The sequence below is a fragment of the Chiloscyllium punctatum genome, unplaced genomic scaffold (genome assembly GCF_047496795.1).
Source record: "Chiloscyllium punctatum isolate Juve2018m unplaced genomic scaffold, sChiPun1.3 scaffold_872, whole genome shotgun sequence".
Classification (NCBI taxonomy): domain Eukaryota; kingdom Metazoa; phylum Chordata; class Chondrichthyes; order Orectolobiformes; family Hemiscylliidae; genus Chiloscyllium; species Chiloscyllium punctatum.
In genome coordinates, this window is record NW_027310606.1 from 6,457 (window position 1) to 28,885 (window position 22,429).

The following is a 22,429-nucleotide window of genomic DNA, read 5'->3' on the forward strand; positions in this document are numbered from 1 at the left end:
GGGAGTGTGGAAAGGGGGGGTAACGTGGAGGTTGAATGCCATGGGGGGGGGCCCACAGTGAGGGATAAACACAGGAGACAGACAAGGGAGACATCGATAGGGCAAATCGGAGGGGGGTACAGAGAGAGAGAGAGAGAGAGAGACAGAGAGAGAGAGTCAGAGCGACAGAGACACAGAAAAAGAGAGATACAGAGAGAAGAGACAGAGACACAGAGAGAGACACAGAGAGAGAGAGAGAGGGAGAGAGACAGAGACACAGAGAGAGACAGAGAGAGAGAGAGTCAGAGGGAGGGAGAGACAGTGAAAAAGTGAGTGAGTGAGACAGAGAGACAGAGAGTGAGTGTGTGTGAGAAAGAGAGAGAGAGAGAGAGAGGGGTGCATGCAAAAGGACACAGGAACAGAAACACTGGGTGAGACGAACACTGAGCAGGCAGACCGAGAGGGACACACTGCCGTTCTTACCTTTTCTCGTCGTCCGTATTGGAACTGAAAAAGAGAAGGAGAAGGAGTTTGGTGAGAGTCTGGGTACTTCAACAGAGGCAGCAGGACACACGGGGGGGGGGAGAAACCGGACACAGGGGGAGAGAACTCGCTGACTAACAGCTTCAGCACGCCTACCCTCCGCCTACCCTCCGACACCGGGTTCCGGGAGAACGGGACTGAATTTATTGATTGTCCTGTTTCCCCCAGGCACAGTGAAAAGCTTTGTCTTGCCAGCAATACAGGCAGATGACAGAGTTAAGTGGCACAGAGAAGGAAAGAATAGGTAAGCAAAAACACAGGGAGAGGCGAATGTTAGAGGGGGGAGGGGGGAGGGGGGTCCACAACCCCCTGACTCACTGGTGGAAGATCATGTTGCCAGGTTGCCAGTGTTGAACCTTCGATTGGCGTCTCAGGCATGATCTGTGAGGTGTGGAGGATCGAATTTTAACTCTGTCTTGCTGTCCTGACTGCCTTCAAGCAGACTCAGAAAACCTCTCACACTCTCTCTCTGTCTCTGTCTCTCTCTCTCTCTCTCTGTCTCTGTCTCTCTCTCTCTCTCTCTCTGTCTCTCTGTCTCTGTCTCTGTCTCTCTGTCTCTCTCTGTCTCTCTGTCTCTGTCTGTCTGTCTCTCTCTCTCTGTCTCTGTCTCTCTCTCTGTCTCTCTCTCCTCCCAATCTCTTTTATAAGGACCGCTCGCTGACAAGAGATGATGCAATCCTGGTGAGCTCTCCAACTTCTTTTTCAAAATAGACTACAATGAGGCAGCTTGTCGAGGGGGCTGGACGGTGAATGGAGGAGGGGAGGAGAGATGGGGGGGGGATTGAGAATTATCCAGCCGGTTCCAAGGAGTTGGGGGGGGGGAAGGGAAGCATCCAGCCAATGGGTAGCTTGGGTGGTGACTACATCCAGTTTGGAAATGTTGGCCGGACCAGAGTTCTCCCACATCTCCCCCCCCCCCCCACCCCCCCTCTCCAAGTGTGTTCCCGAGGGGACGCGGGGGAGACACAGTTCCCACAGAATGAATACAAGAGTGAGATCATCGTGCAGCCATTGCCATCCTCCAAGAGCACAAAACAAAACGAGCTCCTGGGGAAACGTCAGGTTGAGTTCCTGTTTCTGCCCAGTCTGGGGTGGTTGGGGGGCAGGGGGGGGTAGATGGGGGATGAGAGGGGGGGGGGAGGGGAGGGGGGAGGGAGGGCCCAACATCACCAACCCAGTCACCTCTTAAAGGGGACACAGCCCAACATGGTCCAGTCTTACTGACCAAACAAAACGAACTACAGGGTCAGTGCTGAGGGAGTGGGCACTGTCGGAGGGTCAGTGCTGAGGGAGTGGGCACTGTCGGAGGGTCAGTGCTGAGGGAGTGCCGCATTGTCGGAGGGTCAGTGCTGAGGGAGTGGGCACTGTCGGTGGGTCAGTGCTGAGGGAGTGCCGCACTGTCAGAGGGTCAGTGCTGAGGGAGTGCCGCACTGTCGGAGGGTCAGTGCTGAGGGAGGGCCGCACTGTCAGAGGGTCAGTGCTGAGGGAGTGGGCACTGTCGGAGGGTCAGTGCTGAGGGAGTGGGCACTGTCGGAGGGTCAGTGCTGAGGGAGTGGGCACTGTCGGAGGGTCAGTGCTGAGGGAGTGCCGCACTGTCGGAGGGTCAGTGCTGAGGGAGTGCCGCACTGTCGGAGGGTCAGTGCTGAGGGAGTGGGCACTGTCGGAGGGTCAGTGCTGAGGGAGTGGGCACTGTCGGAGGGTCAGTGCTGAGGGAGTGGGCACTGTCGGAGGGTCAGTGCTGAGGGAGTGGGCACTGTCGGAGGGTCAGTGCTGAGGGAGTGCTGCACTGTCGGAGGGGCAGTGTTGAGGGAGTGGGCACTGTCGGAGGGTCAGTGCTGAGGGAGTGGGCACTGTCGGAGGGTCAGTGCTGAGGGAGTGGGCACTGTCGGAGGGTCAGTGCTGAGGGAGTGCTGCACTGTCGGAGGGGCAGTGTTGAGGGAGTGCCGCACTGTCGGAGGGTCAGTGCTGAGGGAGTGGGCACTGACGGAGGGTCAGTGCTGAGGGAGTGGGCACTGTCGGAGGGTCAGTGCTGAGGGAGTGGGCACTGTCGGAGGGTCAGTGCTGAGGGAGTGGGCACTGTCGGAGGGTCAGTGCTGAGGGAGTGCGGCACTGTCGAAGGGTCAGTGCTGAGGGAGTGCCGCACTGTCGGAGGGTCAGTGCTGAGGGAGTGCCGCACTGTCGGAGGGTCAGTGCTGAGGGAGTGCGGCACTGTCGGAGGGTCAGTGCTGAGGGAGTGGGCACTGTCGGAGGGTCAGTGCTGAGGGAGTGGGCACTGTCGGAGGGTCAGTGCTGAGGGAGTGCCGCACTGTCGGAGGGTCAGTGCTGAGGGAGTGCCGCACTGTCGGAGGGTCAGTACTGAGGGAGTGGGCACTGTCGGACGGTCAGTGCTGAGGGAGTGCCGCACTGTCGGAGGGTCAGTGCTGATGGAGTGCCGCACTGTCGGAGGGTCAGTGCTGAGGGAGTGCCGCACTGTCGGAGGGTCAGTGCTGAGGGAGTGGGCACTGTCGGAGGGTCAGTGCTGAGGGAGTGGGCACTGTCGGAGGGTCAGTGCTGAGGGAGTGGGCACTGTCGGAGGGTCAGTGCTGAGGGAGTGCCGCACTGTCGGAGGGTCAGTGCTGAGGGAGTGCCGCACTGTCGGAGGGTCAGTGCTGAGGGAGTGGGCACTGTCGGAGGGTCAGTGCTGAGGGAGTGGGCACTGTCGGAGGGTCAGTGCTGAGGGAGTGGGCACTGTCGGAGGGTCAGTGCTGAGGGAGTGGGCACTGTCGGAGGGTCAGTGCTGAGGGAGTGCTGCACTGTCGGAGGGGCAGTGTTGAGGGAGTGGGCACTGTCGGAGGGTCAGTGCTGAGGGAGTGGGCACTGTCGGAGGGTCAGTGCTGAGGGAGTGGGCACTGTCGGAGGGTCAGTGCTGAGGGAGTGCTGCACTGTCGGAGGGGCAGTGTTGAGGGAGTGCCGCACTGTCGGAGGGTCAGTGCTGAGGGAGTGGGCACTGACGGAGGGTCAGTGCTGAGGGAGTGGGCACTGTCGGAGGGTCAGTGCTGAGGGAGTGGGCACTGTCGGAGGGTCAGTGCTGAGGGAGTGGGCACTGTCGGAGGGTCAGTGCTGAGGGAGTGCGGCACTGTCGAAGGGTCAGTGCTGAGGGAGTGCCGCACTGTCGGAGGGTCAGTGCTGAGGGAGTGCCGCACTGTCGGAGGGTCAGTGCTGAGGGAGTGCGGCACTGTCGGAGGGTCAGTGCTGAGGGAGTGGGCACTGTCGGAGGGTCAGTGCTGAGGGAGTGGGCACTGTCGGAGGGTCAGTGCTGAGGGAGTGCCGCACTGTCGGAGGGTCAGTGCTGAGGGAGTGCCGCACTGTCGGAGGGTCAGTACTGAGGGAGTGGGCACTGTCGGACGGTCAGTGCTGAGGGAGTGCCGCACTGTCGGAGGGTCAGTGCTGATGGAGTGCCGCACTGTCGGAGGGTCAGTGCTGAGGGAGTGCCGCACTGTCGGAGGGTCAGTGCTGAGGGAGTGGGCACTGTCAGAGGGTCAGTGTTGAGGGAGTGGGCACTGTTGGAGGGTCAGTGTTGAGGGAGTGCCGTACTGTCGGAGGGTCAGTGCTGAGGGAGCGCCGCACTGTCGGAGGGTCAGTGCTGAGGGAGCGCCGCACTGTCGGAGGGTCAGTGCTGAGGGAGTGCCGCACTGTCGGAGGGTCAGTGCTGAGGGAGTGCCGCACTGTCGGAGGGTCAGTGCTGAGGGAGTGCCGCACTGTCGGAGGGTCAGTGCTGAGGGAGTGCCGCACTGTCGGAGGGTCAGTACTGAGGGAGTGCCGCACTGTCGGAGGGTCAGTGCTGAGGGAGTGCCGCACTGTCGGAGGGTCAGTGCTGAGGGAGTGCCGCTCTGTCGGAGGGTCAGTGCTGAGGGAGTGCCGCACTGTCGGAGGGTCAGTGCTGAGGGAGTGCCGCACTGTCGGAGGGTCAGTGCTGAGGGAGTGGGCACTGTCGGAGGGTCAGTGCTGAGGGAGTGCCGCACTGTGGGAGGGTCAGTGCTGAGGGAGTGGGCACTGTGGGAGGGTCAGTGCTGAGGGAGCACCGCCCTGTCAGAGGGTCAGTGCTGAGGGAGTGGGCACTGTGGCAGGGTCAGTGCTGAGGGAGCACTGCACTGTCGGAGGGTCAGTGCTGAGGGAGTGCCGCACTGTGGGAGGGTCAGTGCTGAGGGAGTGCCGCACTGTGGGAGGGTCAGTGCTGAGGGAGTGGGCACTGTGGGAGGGTCAGTGCTGAGGGAGTAGGCACTGTGGGAGGGTCAGTGCTGAGGGAGCACCGCACTGTCAGAGGGTCAGTGCTGAGGGAGTGGGCACTGTGGGAGGGTCAGTGCTGAGGGAGCACCGCACTGTCAGAGGGTCAGTGCTGAGGGAGTGGGCACTGTGGGAGGGTCAGTGCTGAGGGAGCACCGCACTGTCGGAGGGTCAGTGCTGAGGGAGCGGGCACTGTCGGAGGGTCAGTGCTGAGGGAGTCGGCACTGTCGGAGGGTCAGTGCTGAGGGAGCGCCGCACTGTCGGAGGGTCAGTGCTGAGGGAGTGCCGCACTGTCGGAGGGTCAGTGCTGAGGGAGCGCCGCACTGTCGGAGGGTCAGTGCTGAGGGAGTGGGCACTGTCTGAGGGTCAGTGCTGAGGGAGTGGGCACTGTCGGAGGGTCAGTGCTGAGGGAGTGCCGCACTGTCGGAGGGTCAGTGCTGAGGGATCGCGCACTGTCGGAGGGTCAGTGCTGAGGGAGTGGGCACTGTCGGAGGGTCAGTGCTGAGGGAGTGCCGCACTGTCGTAGGGTCAGTGCTGAGGGAGTGCTGCACTGTCGGAGGGTCAGTGTGAGGGAGTGGGCACTGTCAGAGGGTCAGTGCTGAGGGAGTGGGCACTGTCGGAGGGTCAGTGCTGAGGGAGTGCCGCACTGTCGGAGGGTCAGTGCTGAGGGAGTGCCGCACTGTCGGAGGGTCAGTGCTGAGGGAGTGCCGCACTGTGAGAGGGTCAGTGCTGAGGGAGTGGGCACTGTCGGAGGGTCAGTGCTGAGGGAGTGCCGCATTGTCGGAGGGTCAGTGCTGAGGGAAGTGGGCACTGTCAGAGGGTCAGTGCTGAGGGAGTGGGCACTGTCGGAGGGTCAGTGCTGAGGGAGTGGGCACTGTCGGAGGGTCAGTGCTGAGGGAGTGGGCACTGTCGGAGGGTCAGTGCTGAGGGAGTGCCGCACTGTCGGAGGGTCAGTGATGAGGGAGCACCGCACTGTCGGAGGGTCAGTGCTGAGGGAGTGCCGCACTGTCGGAGGGTCAGTGCTGAGGGAGTGCCGCACTGTCGGAGGGTCAGTGCTGAGGGAGTGCCGCACTGTCGGAGGGTCAGTGCTGAGGGAGTGCCGCACTGTCGGAGGGTCAGTGCTGAGGGAGTGCCGCTCTGTCGGAGGGTCAGTGCTGAGGGAGTGCCGCACTGTCGGAGGGTCAGTGCTGAGGGAGTGCCGCACTGTCGGAGGGTCAGTGCTGAGGGAGTGGGCACTGTCGGAGGGTCAGTGCTGAGGGAGTGGGCACTGTCGGAGGGTCAGTGCTGAGGGAGTGCCGCACTGTCGGAGGGTCAGTGCTGAGGGAGTGGGCACTGTCGGAGGGTCAGTGCTGAGGGAGTGGGCACTGTCGGAGGGTCAGTGCTGAGGGAGTGCCGCACTGTCGGAGGGTCAGTGATGAGGGAGCACCGCACTGTCGGAGGGTCAGTGCTGAGGGAGTGCCGCACTGTCGGAGGGTCAGTGCTGAGGGAGTGCCGCACTGTCGGAGGGTCAGTGCTGAGGGAGTGCCGCACTGTCGGAGGGTCAGTGCTGAGGGAGTGCCGCACTGTCGGAGGGTCAGTGCTGAGGGAGTGCCGCTCTGTCGGAGGGTCAGTGCTGAGGGAGTGCCGCACTGTCGGAGGGTCAGTGCTGAGGGAGTGCCGCACTGTCGGAGGGTCAGTGCTGAGGGAGTGGGCACTGTCGGAGGGTCAGTGCTGAGGGAGTGCCGCACTGTGGGAGGGTCAGTGCTGAGGGAGTGGGCACTGTGGGAGGGTCAGTGCTGAGGGAGCACCGCCCTGTCAGAGGGTCAGTGCTGAGGGAGTGGGCACTGTGGGAGGGTCAGTGCTGAGGGAGCACCGCACTGTCGGAGGGTCAGTGCTGAGGGAGCGGGCACTGTCGGAGGGTCAGTGCTGAGGGAGTCGGCACTGTCGGAGGGTCAGTGCTGAGGGAGCGCCGCACTGTCGGAGGGTCAGTGCTGAGGGAGTGGGCACTGTCGGAGGGTCAGTGCTGAGGGAGTGCCGCACTGTGGGAGGGTCAGTGCTGAGGGAGTGGGCACTGTGGGAGGGTCAGTGCTGAGGGAGTAGGCACTGTGGGAGGGTCAGTGCTGAGGGAGCACCGCACTGTCAGAGGGTCAGTGCTGAGGGAGTGGGCACTGTGGGAGGGTCAGTGCTGAGGGAGCACCGCACTGTCAGAGGGTCAGTGCTGAGGGAGTGGGCACTGTGGGAGGGTCAGTGCTGAGGGAGCACCGCACTGTCGGAGGGTCAGTGCTGAGGGAGCGGGCACTGTCGGAGGGTCAGTGCTGAGGGAGTCGGCACTGTCGGAGGGTCAGTGCTGAGGGAGCGCCGCACTGTCGGAGGGTCAGTGCTGAGGGAGTGCCGCACTGTCGGAGGGTCAGTGCTGAGGGAGCGCCGCACTGTCGGAGGGTCAGTGCTGAGGGAGTGGGCACTGTCTGAGGGTCAGTGCTGAGGGAGTGGGCACTGTCGGAGGGTCAGTGCTGAGGGAGTGCCGCACTGTCGGAGGGTCAGTGCTGAGGGATCGCGCACTGTCGGAGGGTCAGTGCTGAGGGAGTGGGCACTGTCGGAGGGTCAGTGCTGAGGGAGTGCCGCACTGTCGTAGGGTCAGTGCTGAGGGAGTGCTGCACTGTCGGAGGGTCAGTGTGAGGGAGTGGGCACTGTCAGAGGGTCAGTGCTGAGGGAGTGGGCACTGTCGGAGGGTCAGTGCTGAGGGAGTGCCGCACTGTCGGAGGGTCAGTGCTGAGGGAGTGCCGCACTGTCGGAGGGTCAGTGCTGAGGGAGTGCCGCACTGTGAGAGGGTCAGTGCTGAGGGAGTGGGCACTGTCGGAGGGTCAGTGCTGAGGGAGTGCCGCATTGTCGGAGGGTCAGTGCTGAGGGAGTGGGCACTGTCAGAGGGTCAGTGCTGAGGGAGTGGGCACTGTCGGAGGGTCAGTGCTGAGGGAGTGGGCACTGTCGGAGGGTCAGTGCTGAGGGAGTGGGCACTGTCGGAGGGTCAGTGCTGAGGGAGTGCCGCACTGTCGGAGGGTCAGTGATGAGGGAGCACCGCACTGTCGGAGGGTCAGTGCTGAGGGAGTGCCGCACTGTCGGAGGGTCAGTGCTGAGGGAGTGCCGCACTGTCGGAGGGTCAGTGCTGAGGGAGTGCCGCACTGTCGGAGGGTCAGTGCTGAGGGAGTGCCGCACTGTCGGAGGGTCAGTGCTGAGGGAGTGCCGCACTGTCGGAGGGTCAGTGCTGAGGGAGTGGGCACTGTCGGAGGGTCAGTGCTGAGGGAGTGGGCACTGTCGGAGGGTCAGTGCTGAGGGAGTGGGCACTGTCGGAGGGTCAGTGCTGAGGGAGGGCCGCACTGTCAGAGGGTCAGTGCTGAGGGAGTGGGCACTGTCGGAGGGTCAGTGCTGAGGGAGTGCCACACTGTCGGAGGGTCAGTGCTGAGGGAGTGAGCACTGTCGGAGGGTCAGTGCTGAGGGAGCGCCGCACTGTCGGAGGGTCAGTGCTGAGGGAGTGGGCACTGTCGGAGGGTCAGTGCTGAGGGAGTGGGCACTGTCGGAGGGTCAGTGCTGAGGGAGCGCCGCACTGTCGGAGGGTCAGTGCTGAGGGAGTGCCGCACTGTCGGAGGGTCAGTGCTGAGGGAGTGGGCACTGTCGGAGGGTCAGTGCTGAGGGAGTGGGCACTGTCGGAGGGTCAGTGCTGAGGGAGTGGGCACTGTCGGAGGGTCAGTGCTGAGGGAGTGCCGCACTGTCGGAGGGTCAGTGCTGAGGGAGTGGGCACTGTCGGAGGGTCAGTGCTGAGGGAGTGGGCACTGTCGGAGGGTCAGTGCTGAGGGAGTGGGCACTGTCGGAGGGTCAGTGCTGAGGGAGTGCTGCACTGTCGGAGGGGCAGTGTTGAGGGAGTGGGCACTGTCGGAGGGTCAGTGCTGAGGGAGTGGGCACTGTCGGAGGGTCAGTGCTGAGGGAGTGGGCACTGTCGGAGGGTCAGTGCTGAGGGAGTGCTGCACTGTCGGAGGGGCAGTGTTGAGGGAGTGCCGCACTGTCGGAGGGTCAGTGCTGAGGGAGTGGGCACTGACGGAGGGTCAGTGCTGAGGGAGTGGGCACTGTCGGAGGGTCAGTGCTGAGGGAGTGGGCACTGTCGGAGGGTCAGTGCTGAGGGAGTGGGCACTGTCGGAGGGTCAGTGCTGAGGGAGTGCGGCACTGTCGAAGGGTCAGTGCTGAGGGAGTGCCGCACTGTCGGAGGGTCAGTGCTGAGGGAGTGCCGCACTGTCGGAGGGTCAGTGCTGAGGGAGTGCGGCACTGTCGGAGGGTCAGTGCTGAGGGAGTGCGGCACTGTCGGAGGGTCAGTGCTGAGGGAGTGGGCACTGTCGGAGGGTCAGTGCTGAGGGAGTGGGCACTGTCGGAGGGTCAGTGCTGAGGGAGTGCCGCACTGTCGGAGGGTCAGTGCTGAGGGAGTGCCGCACTGTCGGAGGGTCAGTACTGAGGGAGTGGGCACTGTCGGACGGTCAGTGCTGAGGGAGTGCCGCACTGTCGGAGGGTCAGTGCTGATGGAGTGCCGCACTGTCGGAGGGTCAGTGCTGAGGGAGTGCCGCACTGTCGGAGGGTCAGTGCTGAGGGAGTGGGCACTGTCAGAGGGTCAGTGTTGAGGGAGTGGGCACTGTTGGAGGGTCAGTGTTGAGGGAGTGCCGTACTGTCGGAGGGTCAGTGCTGAGGGAGCGCCGCACTGTCGGAGGGTCAGTGCTGAGGGAGCGCCGCACTGTCGGAGGGTCAGTGCTGAGGGAGTGCCGCACTGTCGGAGGGTCAGTGCTGAGGGAGTGCCGCACTGTCGGAGGGTCAGTGCTGAGGGAGTGCCGCACTGTCGGAGGGTCAGTGCTGAGGGAGTGCCGCTCTGTCGGAGGGTCAGTGCTGAGGGAGTGCCGCACTGTCGGAGGGTCAGTGCTGAGGGAGTGCCGCACTGTCGGAGGGTCAGTGCTGAGGGAGTGGGCACTGTCGGAGGGTCAGTGCTGAGGGAGTGCCGCACTGTGGGAGGGTCAGTGCTGAGGGAGTGGGCACTGTGGGAGGGTCAGTGCTGAGGGAGCACCGCACTGTCAGAGGGTCAGTGCTGAGGGAGTGGGCACTGTGGCAGGGTCAGTGCTGAGGGAGCACTGCACTGTCGGAGGGTCAGTGCTGAGGGAGTGCCGCACTGTGGGAGGGTCAGTGCTGAGGGAGTGCCGCACTGTGGGAGGGTCAGTGCTGAGGGAGTGGGCACTGTGGGAGGGTCAGTGCTGAGGGAGTAGGCACTGTGGGAGGGTCAGTGCTGAGGGAGCACCGCACTGTCAGAGGGTCAGTGCTGAGGGAGTGGGCACTGTGGGAGGGTCAGTGCTGAGGGAGCACCGCACTGTCAGAGGGTCAGTGCTGAGGGAGTGGGCACTGTGGGAGGGTCAGTGCTGAGGGAGCACCGCACTGTCGGAGGGTCAGTGCTGAGGGAGCGGGCACTGTCGGAGGGTCAGTGCTGAGGGAGTAGGCACTGTCGGAGGGTCAGTGCTGAGGGAGTGCCACACTGTGGGAGGGTCAGTGCTGAGGGAGTGCCGCACTGTGGGAGGGTCAGTGCTGAGGGAGCGGGCACTGTCGGAGGGTCAGTGCTGAGGGAGCGGGCACTGTCGGAGGGTCAGTGCTGAGGGAGTGGGCACTGTCGGAGGGTCAGTGCTGAGGGAGTGCCGCACTGTCGGAGGGTCAGTGCTGAGGGAGTGGGCACTGTCGGAGGGTCAGTGCTGAGGGAGTGCCGCACTGTCGGAGGGTCAGTGCTGAGGGAGTCGGCACTGTCGGAGGGTCAGTGCTGAGGGAGCGCCGCACTGTCGGAGGGTCAGTGCTGAGGGAGCGCCGCACTGTCGGAGGGTCAGTGCTGAGGGAGTGGGCACTGTCGGAGGGTCAGTGCTGAGGGAGTGGGCACTGTCGGAGGGTCAGTGCTGAGGGAGTGCCGCACTGTCGGAGGGTCAGTGCTGAGGGATCGCGCACTGTCGGAGGGTCAGTGCTGAGGGAGTGGGCACTGTCGGAGGGTCAGTGCTGAGGGAGTGCCGCACTGTCGTAGGGTCAGTGCTGAGGGAGTGCTGCACTGTCGGAGGGTCAGTGTGAGGGAGTGGGCACTGTCAGAGGGTCAGTGCTGAGGGAGTGGGCACTGTCGGAGGGTCAGTGCTGAGGGAGTGCCGCACTGTCGGAGGGTCAGTGCTGAGGGAGTGCCGCACTGTCGGAGGGTCAGTGCTGAGGGAGTACCGCACTGTGAGAGGGTCAGTGCTGAGGGAGTGGGCACTGTCGGAGGGTCAGTGCTGAGGGAGTGCCGCATTGTCGGAGGGTCAGTGCTGAGGGAGTGGGCACTGTCAGAGGGTCAGTGCTGAGGGAGTGGGCACTGTCGGAGGGTCAGTGCTGAGGGAGTGGGCACTGTCGGAGGGTCAGTGCTGAGGGAGTGGGCACTGTCGGAGGGTCAGTGCTGAGGGAGTGCCGCACTGTCGGAGGGTCAGTGATGAGGGAGCACCGCACTGTCGGAGGGTCAGTGCTGAGGGAGTGCCGCACTGTCGGAGGGTCAGTGCTGAGGGAGTGGGCACTGTCGGAGGGTCAGTGCTGAGGGAGTGCTGCACTGTCGGAGGGTCAGTGTTGAGGGAGTGCCGCACTGTCGGAGGGTCAGTGTTGAGGGAGTGCCGCACTGTCGGAGGGTCAGTGCTGAGGGAGTGGGCACTGTCAGAGGGTCAGTGCTGAGGGAGTGAGCACTGTCAGAGGGTCAGTGCTGAGGGAGTGGGCACTGACGGAGGGTCAGTGCTGAGGGAGTGCCGCACTGTCAGAGGGTCAGTGCTGAGGGAGCGCCGCACTGTCGGAGGGTCAATGCTGAGGGAGCGGGCACTGTCGGAGGGTCAGTGCTGAGGGAGTGGGCACTGTCGGAGGGTCAGTGCTGAGGGAGTGCCGCACTGTCGGAGGGTCAGTGCTGAGGGAGCGCCGCACTGTCGGAGGGTCAGTGCTGAGGGAGCGGGCACTGTCGGAGGGTCAGTGCTGAGGGAGTGCCGCACTGTTGGAGGGTCAGTGCTGAGGGAGTGCCGCACTGTCGGAGGGTCAGTGCTGAGGGAGTGCCGCACTGTCGGAGGGTCAGTGCTGAGGGAGTGCCGCACTGTTGGAGGGTCAGTGCTGAGGGAGTGGGCGCTGTGGGAGGGTCAGTGCTGAGGGAGTGGGCACTGTCGGAGGGTCAGTGCTGAGGGAGCACCGCACTGTCGGAGGGTCAGTGCTGAGGGAGTGGGCACTGTGAATCAATCAGTGCCCCCTGCCTATATTGAGCTGAAGGGAGTGACAGTCTGAGTGGCGTCAGTCTCGCCCTGTGCCCCAGCCCTGCCCACCAGTAATGATTGCGGGGGGGGGGGGGGGTGAAGGAGTGTGGTAAAGGACAGGAACGAGGGTGGCCTGGTGATCGCTCTCCAGCGTGTATGGCCTGCTGGATTTCACCCAGATCAGTGCCACATCCACAGCGCAGTGCGGGCACGGGACTGGCCAGGCGCTCGCCCCATTTGCAGGGTGTCTGAGGGTATTTCCCCACCACCTCCTCCGAGCTGCGATTGATGCCTCTGAACAGAGACTCCGAGCTGGCAGCACCGAGAGGCCCAGCTGCCAAATGATGCAATCCCGGCAGCAGAGAGCAGCAGGGAGTTTCCAGCAGGGATTCTCGCTGTTCCCAGAGCATTGGGGAGGAGGCTCACCGCTGGGTTTTCAAAGGGAGCTTCACTCTGTATCTTACCCCGTGCTGTCCCTGTCCCTGGGGTAGGGGGACAGTGTAGAGGGAGCTTTACTCTGTATCTAACCCCATGCTGTCCCTGTCCCTGGGCTAGGGGGGACAGTGTAGAGGAAGCTTTACTCTGTATCTAACCCCGTGCTGTCCCTGTCCCTGGGGTAGGGGGACAGTGTAGAGGGAGCTTTACTCTGTATCTAACCCCCGTGCTGTCCCTGTCCTGGGAGTGTTTGATGGAGGGGACTGTGTAGAGGGAGCTTTACTCTGTATATAACCCCGTGCTGTCCCTGTCCCTGGGAGTGTTTGATGGGGGGACAGTGTAGAGGGAGCTTTACTCTGTATCTAACCCCGTGCTGTCCCTGTCCCTGGGAGTGTTTGATGGGGGGACAGTGTAGAGGGAGCTTTACTCTGTATCTAACCCCGTGCTGTCCCTGTCCCTGGGAGTGTTTGATGGGGGGACAGTGTAGAGGGAGCTTTACTCTGTATCTAACCCCCGTGCTGTCCCTGTCCCTGGGAGTGTTTGATGGGGGGACAGTGTAGAGGGAGCTTTACTCTGTATCTAACCCCGTGCTGTCCCTGTCCTGGGAGTGTTTGATGGGGGACAGTGTAGAGGGAGCTTTACTCTGTATCTAACCCCGTACTGTCCCTGTCCTGGGAGTGTTTGATGGGGGGGACAGTGTAGAGGGAGCTTTACTCTGTATCTAACCCCATGCTGTCCCTGTCCCTGGGAGTGTTTGAACCTTCTGCAGTGTCTCTCTGAGGTTAATAGCTTTCCCATCAGGCACTGGGCTATGATGAGAAACAGGCCGACGGTGTCCACGGTGGGGGGAGTGAGTCACTGCCCAGAACTGCAGGCCTCCCTCTGCAGAGGTGTGGCTTGACCGGGGGGGGGGGGCGGCCAATTGTCTGTGTTCCCGGGCACCCCGCCACGTCAGTCTGACTCACGCTGGCAAAGGGGAGGACCGGGTTTCCAATGCAGCCGCCGCTCTCCCCAACCACACCCCTCTCCACCCGACAAGGGCCCCCCTTGTCCTGTTTCACGCTCGCCTCCTCTCGGCTCGTGAACGGCCCCGTCCTCCCCGCTCAGAGCACAGCAAGGGCTCGCCGGGGGCTCAGCGGCGATGCCGCCGCAGTCGATCAGCACACAAACGCCTCCCGAAACCAGGGGACTGTCCGTTCGCCCGAGAGTTTGTGGCTGAGGTGCGGAAGGGGCCAAGGCAGCCTGAACAGAACCGTCTCCGAGGGGATGGATCCTGGTGTCCCTGTCCCTGTCCTGGGAGTGTTTGATGGGGGAGAGTGTAGAGGAAGCTTTACTCTGTATCTAACCCCGTGCTGTCCCTGTCCCAGGAGTGTTTGATGGGGGGACAGTGTAGAGAGAGCTTTACTCTGTATCTAACCCCGTGCTGTCCCTGTCCTGGGAGTGTTTGATGGGGGACAGTGTAGAGGGAGCTTTACTCTGTATCTATCCCCGTGCTGTCCCTGTCCCTGGGAGTGTTTGATGGGGGAACAGTGTACAGGGAGCTTTACTCTGTATCTAACCCCGTGCTGTCCCTGTCCTGGGAGTGTTTGATGGGGACAGTGTAGAGGGAGCTTTACTCTGCATCTAACCCCGTGCTGTCCCAGTCCCTGGGAGTGTTTGATGGGGGACAGTGTAGAGGGAGCTTTACTCTGTATCTAACCCCGTGCTGTCTCTGTCCTGGGAGTGTTTGATGGGGACAGTGTAGAGGGAGCTTTACTCTGTATCTAACCCCGTGCTGACCCTGTCCCTGGGAGTGTTTGATGGGGGACAGTGTAGAGAGAGCTTTACTCTGTATCTAACCCCGTACTGTCCCTGTCCTGGGAGTGTTTGATGGGGGGAACAGTGTACAGGGAGCTTTACTCTGTATCTAACTCCATGCTGTCCCTGTCCCTGGGAGTGTTTGATGGGGGGACAGTGTAGAGGAAGCTTTACTCTGTATCTATCCCCGTGCTGTCCCTGTCCCTGGGAGTGTTTGATGGGGGGACAGTGTAGAGGGAGCTTTACTCTGTATCTAACCCCGTGCTGTCCCTGTCCTGGGAGTGTTTGATGGGGGACAGTGTAGAGGGAGCTTTACTCTGTATCTAACCCCGTGCTGTCCCTGTCCCTGGGAGTGTTTGATGGGGGACAGTGTAGAGGGAGCTTTACTCTGTATCTAACCCCGTGCTGTCCCTGTCCCTGGGAGTGTTTGATGGGGGACAGTGTAGAGGGAGCTTTACTCTGTATCTAACCCTGTGCTGTCCCTGTCCCTGGGAGTGTTTGATGAGGGACAGTGTAGAGGAAGCTTTACTCTGTATCTAACCCCGTGCTGTCCCTGTCCCTGGGAGTGTTTGATGGGGGACAGTGTAGAGGGAGCTTTACTCTGTATCTAACCCCGGGCTGTCCCTGTCCCTGGGAGTGTTTGATGGGGGGGACAGTGTAGAGTGAGCTTTACTCTGTATCTAACCCTGTGCTGTCCCTGTCCCTGGGAGTGTTTGATGGGGGACAGTGTAGAGGGAGCTTTACTCTGTATCTAACCCCGTGCTGTCCCCGTCCTGGGAGTGTTTGATGGTGGGGGGGGACAGTTTTCGGGTGAGCGGTGGTAGATGTTACACAGAGATGAGGAGGAATCAGATGTCTGAAAAGATGGTGTCGCCTGTGGGATTCTGCGCGGTGAGACGTTTTGAGTCCATGTTGCGGCGGACGTGGAGATTTTCCGTTTGCGAAGGGGAGTGAGCGCGCTGGGATGGTGAAGGGCTTTTGGCCCGAAACGTCGATTCCTCCCCGCTCCTCGGCCGCTGCACTGACCCGCTGTGCTCTCCCGGCACCGTTTCTAACCTCGACTCCGACCTCCAGGACCTGCAGTCCCCCACCTCTGTCAGGCCAGCCACGACGGTGTCGGAGGGGCTGAACGGCCTCCTCTCGTTCCTCCGGGGTCTGACCCCCCCTTGCGTTGGAGTCGCTCAGACAAAGCCCTGATCCCATCCTGCTGGATCTCCCTCCCTCTCTCTCTCTCTCTCTCGATGGAGTCTTGCAAATTCCCTCCGACAAATGCGACCCCCCATCCCCCCTGTGGTTTCAATATTTAAGTGTTATCTCCCTCTGGACGCCACGCGATTCCTCGTTCTAACTAACGAGAGCCGATCGCCGAGTCAGGCTTGGCTCAATCTCAGCTCCGGTCCTTTTATCGAAAGCCAACGCCAATTGGTCGCAAACACAGCTCCCCTCCGCACACGGACTGGAACCCATCGCTTCAGAGCACGGTGGGAGCAACTTCAACGGCACTTTTGATGGGGGGGGGGAGAATCGGGAAAATAACGGGGTGGAGGGGCTGGGGCAAGGATGACAGGAGTGGGGACCCACCACATGGCACCCTCGTCTTTACCAGGAGGTTGCCTGGTTTGGAGGGGAAGGTCTTACGAGGAAAGGCTGAGGGTCTTGAGGATGTTTTCGTTGGAGAGAAGGTGGTTGAGAGGTGACTTAATAGAGATGTATAAGATAATCAGAGGGTTCGATAGGGTGAGGGTCTTCTCCCTCAGATGGTGATGGCTAGCACAAGGGGGCATCACTTTAAGCTGAGGGGTGATAGGTATAGGGCAGATGTCAAAGGTAGTTTCCTTACTCAGAGTTGTATGGGCGTGGAACACACTGCCTGCAGTAGTAGTGGACTCACCAACTTTACTGACCTTTAACTGGTCGTTGTATAGGCATATGGTCGAGAATGGAATGGTGTAGGTTAGATGGGGTTCAGATTGGTTCCACAGGTCAGTGCAACGTTGTCTCTGATACACACCCGGTCCCCCTGGCACACACCCGACCTCACCGAAAGGGGCTTGTGCAGGGTGCTATCACAGACAGATTACACCCCGATAAAAGGGCAACGGTAAATCTCCCACAGCATCACATCGCGGGGGGGGGGAGAGAGTGAGGGCGGAAAGCACGGACATCGCCCACCACACAGGAACGTTACACTCAGGCCTCACTCTCACCGGGGCCTCACTCTCACCGGGGCCTCACCCTCACACTCACCGGGGCCTCACCCTCACTCTCACCGGGGTCTCACCCTCACTCTCACCGGGGTCTCACTCTCACCGGGGCCTCACACTCACTCTCACCGGGGCCTCACACTCACCGGGGCCTCACCCTCACTCTCACCGGGGCCTCACCCTCACACTCACCGGGGCCTCACCCTCACTCTCACCGGGGCCTCACCCTCACACTCACCGGGGCCTCACCCTCACTCACACCGGGGCCTCACCCTCACACTCACCGGGGCCTCACCCTCACACTCACCGGGGCCTCACCCTCACTCTCACCGGGGCCTCACACTCACCGGGGCCTCACCCTCACTCTCACCGGGGCCTCACCCTCACTCTCACCCGGGGCCTCACCCTCACTCTCACCGGGGCCTCACCCTCACTCTCACCGGGACGTCACCCTCACACTCACCGGGGCCTCACACTCACACTCACCGGGGCCTCACCCTCACTCTCACGGGGGCCTCACCCTCACCCTCACCGGGGCCTCACACTCACCAGGGCCTCACCTTCACTCTCACCGGGGCCTCACTCTCACTCTCACTGGGGCCTCACACTCACTCTCACCGTGGCCTCACACTCACCAGGGCCTCACCTTCACTCTCACCGGGGCCTCACACTCACTCTCACTGGGGCCTCATACTCACTCTCACCGGGGCCTCACACTCACTCTCACCGGGGCCTCACCCTCACTCTCACCGGGACGTCATACTCACTCTCACCGGGGCCTCACCCTCACTCTCACCGGGGCCTCACACTCGCTCTCACCGGGACGTCACCCTCACTCTCACCGGGGCCTCACACTCACCAGGGCCTCACCTTCACTCTCACCGGGGCCTCACACTCACTCTCACTGGGGCCTCACACTCACTCTCACCGGGACGTCATACTCACTCTCACCGGGGCCTCACCCTCACTCTCACCGGGGCCTCACACTCGCTCTCACCGGGACGTCACCCTCACACTCACCGGGGCCTCACCCTCACTCTCACCGGGGCCTCACACTCGCTCTCACCGGGGCCTCACACTCACTCTCACCGGGACGTCATACTCACTCTCACCGGGGCCTCACCCTCACTCTCACCGGGGCCTCACACTCGCTCTCACCGGGGCCTCACCCTCACTCTCACCGGGGCCTCACCCTCACTCTCACCGGGGCCTCACCCTCACTCTCACCGGGGCCTCACCCTCACCCTCACCGGGGCCTCTCACTCACCAGGGCCTCACCTTCACACTCACCGGGGCCTCACCCTCACCGGAGCCTCACCCTCACTCTCACCGGGACGTCACCCTCACTCTCACTGGGGCCTCACCCTCACTCTCACGGGGGCCTCACACTCACCAGGGCCTCACCTTCACTCTCACCGGGGCCTCACACTCACTCTCACCGGGACGTCATACTCACTCTCACTCTCACCGGGGCCTCACACTTGCTCTCACCGGGACGTCACCCTCACACTCACCGGGGCCTCACCCTCACTCTCACCGGGGCCTCACACTCGCTCTCACCGGGGCCTCACACTCACTCTCACCGGGGCCTCACTCTCACTCTCACCGGGGCCTCACTCTCACTCTCACCGGGGCCTCACCCTCATTCTCACCGGGGCCTCACACTCGCTCTCACCGGGACGTCACCCTCACTCTCACTGGGGCCTCACTCTCACCGGGGCCTCACTCTCACTCTCACCGGGGCCTCACACTCACTCTCACCGGGGCCTCACACTCACTCTCACCGGGGCCTCACACTCACTCTCACCGGGGCCTCACACTCACTCTCACCGGGACGTCACCCTCACTCTCACCGGGGCCTCACCCTCACTCTCACCGGGGCCTCACCCTCACTCTCACCGGGGCCTCACCCTCACTCTCACTGGGGCGTCACCCTCACTCTCACCGGGGCCTCACCCTCACCGGGGCCTCACACTCACCAGGGCCTCACCTTCACACTCACGGGGGCCTCACCTTCACACTCACCGGGGCCTCACCCTCACCGGAGCCTCACCCTCACTCTCACCGGGGCCTCACCCTCACCCTCACCGGGGCCTCACACTCACCAGGGCCTCACCTTCACTCTCACCGGGGCCTCACACTCACTCTCACTGGGGCCTCACACTCACTCTCACCGGGACGTCATACTCACTCTCACCGGGGCCTCACCCTCACTCTCACCGGGGCCTCACACTCGCTCTCACCGGGACGTCACCCTCACACTCACCGGGGCCTCACCCTCACTCTCACCGGGGCCTCACACTCGCTCTCACCGGGGCCTCACCCTCACTCTCACCGGGACGTCACCCTCACTCTCACTGGGGCCTCACTCTCACCGGGGCCTCACTCTCACTCTCACCGGGGCCTCACTCTCACTCTCACCGGGGCCTCACACTCGCTCTCACCGGGACGTCACCCTCACTCTCACTGGGGCCTCACTCTCACCGGGGCCTCACTCTCACTCTCACCGGGGCCTCACTCTCACTCTCACCGGAGCCTCACACTCACTCTCACCGGGGCCTCAAACTCACTCTCACCGGGGCCTCACACTCACTCTCACCGGGGCCTCACACTCACTCTCACCGGGGCCTCACCCTCACTCTCACCGGGACGTCACCCTCACTCTCACCGGGGCCTCACTCTCACTCTCACCGGGACGTCACCCTCACTCTCACTGGGGCCTCACTCTCACTCTCACCGGGGCCTCACTCTCACTCTCACCGGGGCCTCACATTCACTCTCACCGGGGCCTAACCCTCACTCTCACCGGGGCCTCACCCTCACTCTCACCGGGACGTCACCCTCACTCTCACCGGGGCCTCACTCTCACTCTCACCGGGGCCTCACCCTCACTCTCACCGGGGCCTCACCCTCACTCTCACCGGGGCCTCACTCTCACTCTCACCGGGGCCTCACCCTCACTCTCACCGGGGCCTCACCCTCACTCTCACCGGGGTCTCACCCTCACTCTCACCGGGGTCTCACCCTCACACTCACCGGGGCCTCACCCTCACTCTCACCGGGGCCTCACTCTCACCGGGGCCTCACCCTCACACTCACCGGGGCCTCACACTCGCTCTCACCGGGGCCTCACACTCGCTCTCACCGGAGCCTCACACTCACTCTCACCAGGGCCTCACTCTCACTCTCACCGGGGCCTCACTCTCACTCTCACCGGGGCCTCACACTCGCTCTCACCGGAGCCTCACACTCGCTCTCACCGGGGCCTCACACTCACTCTCACCGGGGCCTCACTCTCACTCTCACCGGGACGTCACCCTCACTCTCACCGGGGCCTCACTCTCACTCTCACCGGGACGTCACCCTCACTCTCACCGGGACGTCACCCTCACTCTCACTGGGGCCTCACCCTCACTCTCACCGGGGCCTCACCCTCACTCTCACCGGGGCATCAGCCTCACACTCACCGGGGCCTCACCCTCACACTCACCGGGGCCTCACCCTCACACTCACCGGGGCCTCACCCTCACACTCACCGGGGCCTCACTCTCACTCTCACCGGGGCCTCACCCTCACTCTCACCGGGGCCTCACCCTCACTCTCACCGGGGCCTCACTCTCACTCTCACCGGGCCCTCACCCTCACACTCACCGGGGCCTCACTCTCACTCTCACCGGGGCCTCACCCTCACTCTCACCGGGGCCTCACCCTCACTCTCACCGGGGCCTCATCCTCACACTCACCGGGGCCTCATCCTCACACTCACCGGGACGTCACCCTCACTCTCACCGGGACGTCACCCTCACTCTCACCGGGACGTCACCCTCACTCTCACCGGGGCCTCACCCTCACTCTCACCGGGGCCTCACCCTCACTCTCACTGGGGCCTCACTCTCACTCTCACCGGGGCCTCACCCTCAGACTCACCGGGGCCTCACTCTCACTCTCACCGGGGCCTCACCCTCACTCTCACCGGGACGTCACCCTCACTCTCACCGGGGCCTCATCCTCACACTCACCGGGGCCTCACCCTCACTCTCACCGGGGCCTCACCCTCACTCTCACCGGGACATCACCCTCACACTCACCGGGGCCTCACCCTCACTCACACCGGGGCCTCACCCTCACACTCACCGGGGCCTCACCCTCACTCTCACCGGGGCCTCACGCTCACTCTCACCGAGGCCTCACCCTCACTCTCACCGGGGCCTCACGCTCACTCTCACCGAGGCCTCACGCTCACTCTCACCGGGGCCTCACGCTCACTCTCACCGAGGCCTCACGCTCACTCTCACCGGGGCCTAGCCCTCACTCTCACCGGGGCCTCACGCTCACACTCACCGGGGCCTCGCTCTCACTCTCACCGAGGCCTCACGCTCACTCTCACCGGGGCCTAGCCCTCACTCTCACCGGGGCCTCACGCTCACACTCACCGGGGCCTCACCCTCACACTCACCGGGGCCTCACCCTCACTCTCACCGGGGCCTCACTCTCACCGGGGCCTCACCCTCACTCTCACCGGGACGTCACCCTCACTCTCACCGGGGCCTCATCCTCACACTCACCGGGGCCTCACCCTCACTCTCACCGGGGCCTCACCCTCACTCTCACCGGGACATCACCCTCACACTCACCGGGGCCTCACCCTCACTCACACCGGGGCCTCACCCTCACACTCACCGGGGCCTCACCCTCACTCTCACCGGGGCCTCACGCTCACTCTCACTGAGGCCTCACCCTCACTCTCACCGGGGCCTCACTCTCACTCTCACCGGGGCCTCACGCTCACTCTCACCGAGGCCTCACCCTCACTCTCACCGGGGCCTCACGCTCACTCTCACCGAGGCCTCACGCTCACTCTCACCGGGGCCTAGCCCTCACTCTCACCGGGGCCTCACGCTCACACTCACCGGGGCCTCGCTCTCACTCTCACCAGGGCCTCACGCTCACTCTCACCGGGGCCGCACGCTCACTCTCACCGGGGCCTCACGCTCACATTCACCGGGGCCTCACGCTCACATTCACCGGGGCCTCACCCTCACTCACACCGGGGCCTCACCCTCACTCTCACCGGGACATCACCCTCACACTCACCGGGACATCACCCTCACACTCACCGGGGCCTCACCCTCACTCTCACCGGAGCATCACGCTCACTCTCACCGGGGCCTCACCCTCACTCTCACCCTCACTCTCACTGGGGCCTCACCCTCACTCTCACCGGGGCCTCACCCTCACCCTCACCGGGGCCTCACCCTCACACTCACCGGGGCCTCACCCTCACACTCACCGGGACCTCACCCTCACTCACACCGGGGCCTCACGCTCACTCTCACCGGGGTCTCACCCTCACTCTCACCGGGACGTCACCCTCACTCACACCGGGGTCTCACGCTCACTCTCACCGGGACGTCACCCTCACACTCACCGGGGCCTCACACTCACTCTCACCGGGGCCTTACCCTCACTCTCACCAGGGCCTCACCCTCACACTCACCAGGGCCTCACACTCACTCTCACCGGGGCCTTACCCTCACACTCACCGGGGCCTCACCCTCACACTCACCGGGGTCTCACACTCACCGGGACATCACCCTCACTCTCACCGGGGCCTCACCCTCACATTCACCGGGGTCTCACACTCACCGGGACATCACCCTCACTCTCACCGGGGCCTCACCCTCACACTCACCGGGGTCTCACTCTCACCGGAGCCTCACCCTCACTCTCACCGGGGCCTCACCCTCACTCTCACCGGGGCCTCACCGTCACTCTCACCGGGGCCTCACCCTCACACTCACCGGGGTCTCACACTCACCGGGACATCACCCTCACTCTCACCGGGGCCTCACCCTCACACTCACCGGGGTCTCACACTCACTCTCACCGGGGCCTCACCCTCACTCTCACCGGGGCCTCACCCTCACTCTC

General features: G+C 63.3%; 1 long non-coding RNA gene across 1 annotated transcript in view; it reads right to left on the reverse strand.

Moving 5' to 3' along the window:
• Positions 1–404: 404 nt before the first annotated feature.
• LOC140474195 (uncharacterized) overlaps positions 405–22,429 on the reverse strand; it is a 51,623-nt gene continuing 29,598 nt past the window's right edge. Inside the window, exon 4 of the long non-coding RNA XR_011958904.1 lies at positions 405–486. This is a non-coding gene — a long non-coding RNA (uncharacterized lncRNA). The remainder of the gene's footprint in view (positions 487–22,429) is intronic.